This window comes from Drosophila simulans, chromosome X (assembly GCF_016746395.2).
Source record: "Drosophila simulans strain w501 chromosome X, Prin_Dsim_3.1, whole genome shotgun sequence".
NCBI lineage: Eukaryota > Metazoa > Arthropoda > Insecta > Diptera > Drosophilidae > Drosophila > Drosophila simulans.
In genome coordinates this window covers 10,192,843-10,203,110 of record NC_052525.2, presented here as the reverse complement: position 1 = coordinate 10,203,110, position 10,268 = coordinate 10,192,843, and the positions used below count along the sequence as shown (strand labels likewise).

The following is a 10,268-nucleotide window of genomic DNA, read 5'->3' as shown; positions in this document are numbered from 1 at the left end:
TGATTTGGCACTCATTGCAGCCAGTTTTGCACTGCAGGCGAAACAGATGGGGCCCAAACCTCATTATATCTTCTGGTCATGTGAATCTAATGAAATCTTATGGCCAAAAAATGTGCCTACAAATTTGCAACGCTGTTTGCGCCACTGATGATGCCACAAAAACAGTAAGCGACTGAAAAGAAGTGAAAACACACACATACACACAGACGCATATAAAACAAGGACATTTTGATATATGAGATAGATGAACGTACACATATACATACGTACATATCCGACGAACGTATATCTATATTTATACACCCATAGCCATACTCATCCTGTTTGTGTGCGCTTTCTATGCGTTATGATTATATCTTAATGAATGTTTTGGGGGCAACACATAAATCAAATTGCGAAAGCGCCACAAGCAGTTGGACAAAAGGACAAAAGACACTCTATATCTCCCTCTCTCTCTTTCTCTCAGAGGAGCCTAGGAAAACGAGGCAAGCCAGGGAAAATACTTGGTACTAATGGCCGCGTTGGGGAATGCAAAATCATAAAAGGATCCCATCTTTCTGCCAGCTCTATTTTCACTTCTCTTTGAGCTGCTTTAACGCACTTAGTAACACGACAGCTTGGCAAATGTTTGGCTTTCTGGTTTGATTTCCATTATGGTCACTCATCTTTTGCCCCGAAAACTCCAAGCCCCAACCCCAAGGCACAAAAAACGGAATACACAACAAACTGACTGACTAAAGGAATAGCACAGAGTCTTGCCTTTAATAAAGCTGTCAGTTGAGTTTGCTCTGCGAATGAAAGCGATCTCAACGATCTTTGTGGAGTTTATGGGATTATTCAATGGCAGCGAAGCTCTCGAGACTTCGCATATAATTTCCCAAATCTTGGCTGTCTACATTTGCAGGAACTTCCACTTAACCCGGTTAAATCCAGCACTTCAACTCTAGCAATCCCCTTTCACCCAAGAACGTATGATGATGGCTTTTCAGTTTTGCAGCAGTCTCGTCTAATGGAGCTCCTCTACTCCCACTTCTGCATCCTGGTCCCTGCGACGCTTCCCACCCTACGATTTCCGATTTCGGATTTCCATGTCCATGTCCAGAAAAAGGGGGCTCGTGCTAAGTCTTCAGTCTGAATTATGCACAGCTGTGAGTTATTTAAGCGTAAACTATACACACAGCAGGTGGCGATGACACCACCCTCAGCCTTTCACCACTTTCCCTAGTTTCCCCCTGTGGTTTCCTGACTTCCTTCCCATTTCCATTGCCTTTCCGCAAATGCAGCTGCAAATAGAAATAAATGTCATTGTCCATACGTATGTATAAATACATAAATACATATACAATCTGTACCTATATTTCTTTAGATCTGTTTCTGAGTGCGTGTGTATGCATTCAATGGATAAAAGTCTGGTATTGTCAGTTTTGTTCTTGCTGTTGCCGCCGAACAAATGACAACAAGTGCACAGAAACTACACGTTGAGTGGCAAAAAAAAAAGAAAAAATGACGGGGATGTGGAGGAAACAAGCCCACACAGAAAACTTACAGTAAGGAAGAATCAAAATAAATGAAATAAAATAAAATCAACAAAAAGTCTGCGGTAAAAAAGGGCAAAAACCAGCGACGTTTCAAGGAGGGCAAAAAGCATTGCGCGTGCAGTGTGGCAAAAAAATGGCAACAACTTTTAAAACTCATTAAAATTAATGAAAGCCACGCACTTCAGGCCCAGGCCCAGGCCCAGAAACAAGAGGCGGCGCAAAAGGGGGGGCATATGAAATGCGAAGGGGGGGATATTCCAGGGGTGATTTCAGGGGGCTTTTCACGGGCGGAGGCTGCTGGAAATGCACATGCAATGGCGCCTGTAATTATACAAGTGAGCTAGCATATTGCAACTGAATCCCCCCTTTTCCCACTCGAATGGAATACGTTGGCTTGAAAGTTCATTAAAACAAATTAAAAAGCAAGAGAGCAAAAGGCAAAAATGGGAAAATTCTCGGGGCAAACGTGCCGGAAACTAGGCAATAGTGGGGTCACCACGCAAGGGGCGCGGGGTCACCAGAGGCAACTTGGTAGCGTGTCAAATGATAATGGCGAAGAAATGGCTGATGCTGCGGTCAGAGGGGCACTAAAAACGAAGGAACAAGGGGTCACCACAAGACGGGTAAGTAGAAAAGTCAGCCTTGAAGGCCAATGTGTCAGGAGGTTACCCGGAATGGTGTGACTCGACATTAAGTATCAGAAACAGGAGCCGAAATGGGCAAACTTTAAGGTGAGTTTCTAATAAAACGGGAGACGGAAATGCGAAAAAGATAGCGTCAAAGTGAAACGAAGGGGCAATGGAAACTGGGAAAGTGTGAAATGTAATGAAGGCGCATAAAATGCCTTGCAGCAACACTTTCTCAATTAGGTAAAACTGCACTTGAAGATGTGCAATGCGAACTGAGCAGTGAAATATGCACAAACTACAACAGCAGCGGGAGAGAAATGTTCAATTACTTTGAAATGAATTTATAAGAGGAAAAGCGGAAATAATTCATCATGGCGAAGAGAAAATTGCACAAAAAAACAAAGATAAACAAAGAGGGGCAGAAAAATGTCTAAGTGGGAATAAGAAACCGTGCAACAGAAATGAAATGTCTTTAAATAAGACTCCTCTAATTGGTTTTAAATGCATTTCATTTTTTAACAACAGCAGCGAAGTAAAAGGAAGTGATTTAATTAGAAACGAAGAAAACGAACGCAAAAATCAACCAAGCGAAGAAGCAACAACTCGGGGCAAGTATTTTTCCAATTAGTTAAGAACTACTTAATTGTTGCCCAGAAGGAAATCTCAACACGAAATTTACATAACTGCTATTCCCTAACGGATATTACGTATACGTAGGGGCCCAATCACACGCATACAAATACACAATTTTGTAGCACACACGCCACGTTTGGCGTTGTCTTGCACGTGGCACCAACACAAAGAACAAGTACAAGTAAAACCAAAAATCAATCGCATAAACTAACCATAGGCAAAGGCCCCAACAGGGTCACACCCAAAACACAGAGTCCACTTCCAATTCCACATCCACATTCACATCTACATCTACATCCAAATCCACATCCACTTTCCCATGCATAATCGAGCAACGTCAAACAAAATTTCACTTGCCAGACAAACAGAGACGTTGTCCAAAACTGACAATCAAAGGTGGCGGCAGGAAAGGGGCGGCGAAAAACGGGGGCTTTTGGGGGTGCCTACAACATTTTGACAGCAATCTCGCAAGCACGCACACAAGCTCAGGGAAAATTCTCAGCTCAAAGCTGGCCACAATTACAGCGTGTGCAGTGCTTGGGCGGAGGGGGTGGCGGAGGGGTAGCGGCGAGGTAATGGCAACTATAATGTGTGCACTGCTTACCTCATTCAGCGCCCTAACCCATACCCTATACAACATCTAACCTATACCCCATGCATGCATATGTATGTGTGCCACCCTTTTTTACTGCCTGCTGCTGTTGCTGCTGCAGGGGCAAAGTCAACAAAGCGCGTAATTTACATTTAAGAACTGCTGCAAAAAGAACAGGAAGCAACAACAACTGCCAACTAACACGAACAATGCATTTGAATCGTTGTTGCCGTTGTTGTTGCTGCCGCTGCTGCTGCCGCCACTGGGGAAACAGAGCAAAGTGCAACAAATGGGAGTCCAACACTTGAAACTAAATTGTTTAATTATGATAATCAAGCGCAAATTATACGTAGGAGAGTCTGGCAGCCTAGGAAAAGTTGAGAACCGGGATACATCGATCGCAGCCATATGGCGGAGCATCGGACATCGATTTCTTTTTTTGAAATCATAAAAGTAGTGATAGGGATAGTTAGCTATGCTTATTAGCAGCAGAAAGCAGGCTTTATTTTAGCGGCGATAACGTTTTTAGCCAAGTTATGGAGAAAACCCCGTTTGTAAATATCCGATTTTTGGCAATATTTTTATTATGTTATTTTTCGGTAAAAAATAATCACTATTTCTTCGATAGCAACAAAAATAGTTGTCCAAAATTGGAATGTCATACCTCGTTGAATTCGTAACAAAATTCCCTATCGACCTGTATTCAAAAGTGGAAATTCAAATTTTTTGCCAATTTTCGCAAATTTTGATGATGGTACCCCTTATCGAAAATGCAAAAATTTGGTAAAATTTTTATTTTTCGAAATCATAAAAGTAGTGATAGGGATAGTTAGCTATGCTTATTAGCAGCACAAAACAGTCTTCATGATAGCGGTGATGACGATTTTAGCCAAGTTATGGAGAAAACCCCGTTTGAAAATATTCGAATTTTTGCAATATTATTATTTGTTTTTTTTTTGCTAAAATATAATTAGTATTTTCTCAATAGCAATAAAAATAGTTGTCTAAAAGTGGAATGTCATACCTCGTTGAATTCGTAGCAAAATTCCCTATCGACCTGTGTTCAAAATTGGAAATTCATTTTTTTTGCCAATTTTCGCAAATTTTGATGATGTTACTCCTTATCAAAAATGCAAAAATTTGGTAAAATTTTTATTTTTTGAAATCATAAAAGTAGTGATAGGGATAGTTAGCTATGCTTATGGCAGTACAAAACCGTCTTAATTTTATCTGTTCCATTAGTTTTGTCCAAACTATGCAAAAAAAAAAAAAACAATTTAAAAATATCGTATTTTCTATTAAAGTCGGCTAAAAACTCGAGTTGAAATTCATCCCTTCATTATGATTTATCGATCCGAATAGTTAACAATTATTTTCATAAATCCTTGTCCGACCCCGTTTCCGTCAATCAATCAGACAACTAACAAAATTAAATTTCGCATTGGAATTAATTCAAAGTGGTATGAGTGTCCGCAATTGCTCAATAACAGTTTTGCTTAAATAAATGAAAATAATACAATTATAAGCCGTCGAAAGAAACGCTCAATTAAGATATAGCACTGAATGCAAATGTGATGCGAAAATGGCACAGGGACATTGCAGAGGGTTAAGGATGCCCGACAGTTGCAGGAAGACGAGGGTTAAGCTGTCGGATGGGGGGTTCCTAGTACATGTGAAATGCAATTTTAAAGCATACTTTGGGGGCAACGAGCAGAAGAGAATACTCGCATACACTTGTGTAACTACTACTAGTTTTTTCCATTTTTTTCTTTCTATTTTTTCTAGTTTGTGTTGCCGCCGTTGTTGGTGCTTTGTGGTGCGGCAGACGAGCGTGAATTTTAGCATAGTAATTAAAGTCTAATGGTTAACTGAAGCCGCCGCAGGCACTCACACACGCGCCCCACAAACACACACAATCACAAATGAGCAGAGTTGCAAGTTGCCTTCGCATGCAACGCTGGGCTTTAATTAATGTCAATGCTTGTTGACAACTCTGTATGCGCTGAAATGTAGGCAAGGGATTTATGCCCCGGGCCCAACCGCAAGCGAAAGGGATATATAGGCAGATGGAGGGTCACTTGCAGAGTAGAAAACTTTTCGCAAAAATTCATCTAAAACTGCACACAAACACACACACACACACACACGCGGCAAATTCAAAAAGATCATGGCCATAGAAAATGGTCAGACAAACAAGTGGATGCACATATAAGTAAGCAGCAAACATGAAAATAGGAAAAGACCAAAGTTCACATTTGTTGCTCTGGATATTTTTGTGGTATTTACAAAATTTCATAACTTCTTGGTTAGCTCCGACTTGATTACAATTTCCCTACCATTTGAGGTCATTGTGGGGCTTTTTCTAAACGCTTCAGAAATAACCCTTGAAATCCAACTGCATTTGAAGCTAACATAGTGTGAACATATGTGTATGTGTTAAAGTTTACGAAAGTCAGTTTTAGAAATCGGACTACAGTTCCTAAGTTTCCTTAGCACTTAGGGCATTATAATTCGTAACTAATCAAATCAATAAGTATTATAATTAGCATGTTAAGAATGGCCTTGGTAAACATTAACTTCCCGATGCGTCTCTACCAACAAGGAATCCATCAATTATTGAGCCCAACCTCATGAGCCCTTAATAAGTAATCTGTGCGTCAGGCTTCGATCCCGTCTTCCGAGAGATAAGTGTGTGTGTCCGGGCCGGCGCTTTACTTCAATCAATCAAAATGCACCTCAATCCCAACATAATCCACCCCGTTGGGATGCAATTTTAGCCATTCAGCAAGAGAGTGAGCCTGGATGAGATGAGCTGGGATACAAAGGGGCTTCTGGGCCGTATGGCATTCATTATGCAGCCGCGCAGTGGGTAACTGCAGTTTGTAGTGGCTCACTGAATAGTGAATAGTGCCACTGCCGACTTTTGCAGCTCTGATTTATGCGCGAACACGTCGATGGAGAACCCAGGACCCAGTGCCTAGTACGAGAGCACAAGCCAAATTACAAGAAAGGAGGCAGTTGTTGTCATGTTGTCGACTTTGCTAAGACAGAGCTTAGCTAATTGTGAAGACAGCAGCTCGGAGATGGAGAGAAGAAATCAAAGGCAAAGCCGGCAAAGTTGGCCAACAAAAACTCATTAATAAGCCGACAGCTGGCAGAGAAATGGGTCACAGACACAGGCGCAGGATGATGACGCTCAGGATATTTCCTAGGATGAGAGGCTACTGCAGTAGCTTACTGTAGATTGCCGTGAAGAGCCTGGCAAACAGTTGCATTCTAATGAAGACACTAGCACAGAGACACAGGCGAATCAGTAGGGCTAATTAGGCCTGGACCACGCCCTCCGCCCATTTCCCTCCTCCAATTTCCTGCACTCCACCAAAGAGATTTCAGCTAATTTGGCATATTTTTTGTCTCACTGCTAGCTAAAATGAACTTAAATGCACGGAAAAAATTATGCCGGGGGAAAAGTTTCAAGTGAACTTCAAGTTAAGCTCCAAAGTGGAAGCCACTTCAAGGTGAATGGCCAGTTGCACCTTTTGAAGGCCGGTGACAATTGGAATTGAAATGGGAAGAAATATTTGACTAAAATATCATTAATATGATATATCCAGCTGTGACCTAAGAAGTTGTCAAGTATATATTTTTAGGATATATGTCAAAAAATAAGCTTTCTTTTAATTTTGATAGGAATTCCCTTTTTTAGTAACTTTTTAATTGATATATCTTTTTTAAATGCCAATTTTGAGCATAAATAATTTACGTAAGCAGAATTTCAGATTCTGTGAATATTTGGATACAAATTGTTTTCAAGTCAGACTTTGATCTCCAAAAGTGGCCATCCACTTCCAGCCATTGGCATTGGCTCGAAGTTCCTGCAGGGTATAATGAATTTAAATGTCGCACGAAAGTATGCTACACCGAAATGACATTACGTATTCGCCCCGTTCCACAGGCATTACCCATCCGCCCTGTTGGCCGAGGGCAAAGTTTACAGTTACCATTTCTCGCAGGCCCCTCTCTTTCCGTCTCCGCACCTCCTTTACTCCTCCTGCGCCTCTTGCGCCACTCTTTTATGCTCTGCAACTGTGTTTCTTTCTGCTGTTTGAAACATTCAAATTCATGGCGACGGCCGCCAGGTGGCGCTGCATGTGTCAAACGACGCGCGGCTCATTTCGGGGGAAATTGTGTGGGCGTGTCCAGGGATTGGGTACGGTCTGGGGGGTCATGGGTCAGGGGTGGTGCGCTGCGGTGCGGCGCGGTGCGGTGCGAGGCGCATACAAACAACTTGCAACAACTTTGTGCAAAAGTTTTCCCGTCTCTTCTCTCGTCGTCCGCACAATTTGGATTTTCCTTCATTTTTTTGTGTGTGTGTGTGTTGCTTGCGCACTTTTTGGCATTACTTCAGTGCCACAGCGGCCAGGACACACTCAGGACACGCCCCCGCTGCCTTCGCGCATCCCCCATGCAAATAAATTCAAATATGCGCTCTGCGCCCGCAGGTTAAATAAATTTGCGTCGTCCTTTCTCGCTGGCTAGCAACCCCATTCTCCATCCTCATTCCCATCTCCATCCCCAATCTGCATTCCCGTCCTTGGCCGCCTCATCATCATCATCATCATCCATCCGCTGGAGGAGTGCTCCATCCGCTGAGCGTCCCAGTTCAGGTTTCGCTCTGGTTCAGGTTCGCGCCTCTCGCGAGGCATCTCTCTTCTTGCTTTGCTTTGTGTGTGCCCAATCCCGCACTGAAATTTATGTGGAATAGAATTAAATTTACACTGCTCCCGCTCCCGTTCCCGCTCCAGCTCCAGCTCCAGCTCCTGCTCCTGCTCCCATTCCCTTTGACGCAAACTAAGCTATTTAAACTGGCAGCGCGTGTTGCGGAACGAAAGGACCTTCGCAGGATCGCCGAAATAAACTGGACACGGTCCACGAAGCGACCTGCGAATGAATTAACTGCCAGCGGGACAAAGGGCAACGTTTGTAGGTCCCTGCCATGATTAGCCAGGATCCACCTATTTGAACCAAAGAACAAAGTTGCCCCAGGTAAGTTAATCACTTCCTGGGAATCCAGTGCAACGGAGAATTATTTAAAACACAACAAATTTCATTTGGCCCTACATAAATGCAAACGCGCTCACCACGCAAAATCTCCATTACTTTTTCAATGAATTTATTAATTCCACAATTTAAATGACATTTATCTCTTTTGAGAAAAGTTTAAATCACAAAGTTTATCATAACTATCCCTTTCGAAGCTCTGAAAAAGACTTTTAAATTAGTTTATTATTGCCTTTCCTCTCCAATTCCTTGCAATTGATATACGCAAGCCGAGAATAACTTATTCTAATTTATGGTGACCCCGCACGGCCTCGGGCGTTTCCCATACACCCCCTCCCCCTCCCCCCCCCCCACGCGAACACATCTCTCACCTGTTTGATATCGGAAAATTTACATATAAAACAGGCTGGAAAGGTCCCGGGAATTTACCCCTCTTGGCCCACAACTACATATATATAATAAACATCTCATCAACTTCTAAGCGAAGGCAGAAATAAAAAGGAAATGCGAGTTTGAAATTGGAGAGGGGACCAGAATTTCGGGGTATGTCAGTTGACTGTAGGTTGAAATGGGCGGTAAAATTAGGCAAACGTCGAGAGTTCGAAAACCAGGCAAACATTTCACAAAATTAAACACAAAACACTCACACAGAAAACGAGTAAAAATGGGCGGGAGAATAAACAGAGGGAAATGGAGATAGAGAAAGTTACCCAAGTTCCTTTTATCCCTTTTTGCACACAACTCAAACACAATGATGCACCGAGAAAAATTAGCTAATTAAGGAAATGATTTCATTAAAAACATATAAAGAACTCTGCTGTCAAATATGTAAGTCCAGATGCTATAACTATTTCGAATACGATTGTTTTAAGGATCATAATCTATTGATTTAGGATAGAGCTCTGCTTTTCGCTCAGTGCAATGGCCGAATAGTGCTGCAATCACTCGAGCTTTACTCAATAATCCGGGAAAGGGAGGCGATAGCACTAATCCCTCTAAGCACAAATGTGCCCACATATGAGATGATCGATGTGAAAAGCGAACGCCGAACCGCATCTCTGCTCTCGAATGCGAATTTTACCCGCGTTTGCGAAATAAATCGATTAAACCGTCTTATATTTCCCATATCCACCAACACCCTCAATACCCTCCAGCCGATCCCAATCCAATACCCACACCCACACCCATATCCATACCCATACCCATACCCATACCAACTGCCATTGCAAAAATGCCTGAATTTCCTCTGCAATTTCCATAACGAAAATGAAATGCCCCGAATGATGACCTACCTTCCCCCCAGCGTGTTCGCCTTGATAACTCTTCCTTTTCGCTGACCCAAAAGCCCGATTCACTTTTTTTTTTTGCGGGGTGGGTGGTGCGAGTAGCAACTGTTTGCACTTTGCGCATTTGATGAGCCAGTATACCGCCATCGCTCAAATTTCCAAAACTATATCGAATTTTTTCCTTATTTCTTCTCGGACTGGCATACTGGTTAATTTGAATGAAATCCGGGCACTTACGGTTTGTTTTCAAGCGTTAAATTTAAATCGAAAGCCACTGGCTTTGCCCACTGTGCCGAGGTGGAAACTCAATCACATTTGCCACCTTTCAATATTTGGCCACTTGCAGCTGTCGCAAAATCTCCGAAACTATGCCAAAAATTTTGCCAGGACAATGCAATTAAGTTTCGGCCTCGACCACGTCCTGTTAAATGACAGAGATACAGATAGAAACAGATAGAGATACGGATACAGATACGGATGCAGATGCAGATGCAGATACCGATTTGGATTCAGAGGCTGTATCTGCATT

General features: G+C 42.5%; 1 protein-coding gene across 15 annotated transcripts in view; it reads right to left on the bottom strand.

The window, feature by feature from the left end:
- Positions 1 to 10,268, bottom strand: part of LOC6725615 — a 76,708-nt gene that overhangs the window by 54,557 nt on the left and 11,883 nt on the right. The window lies entirely within an intron of this gene.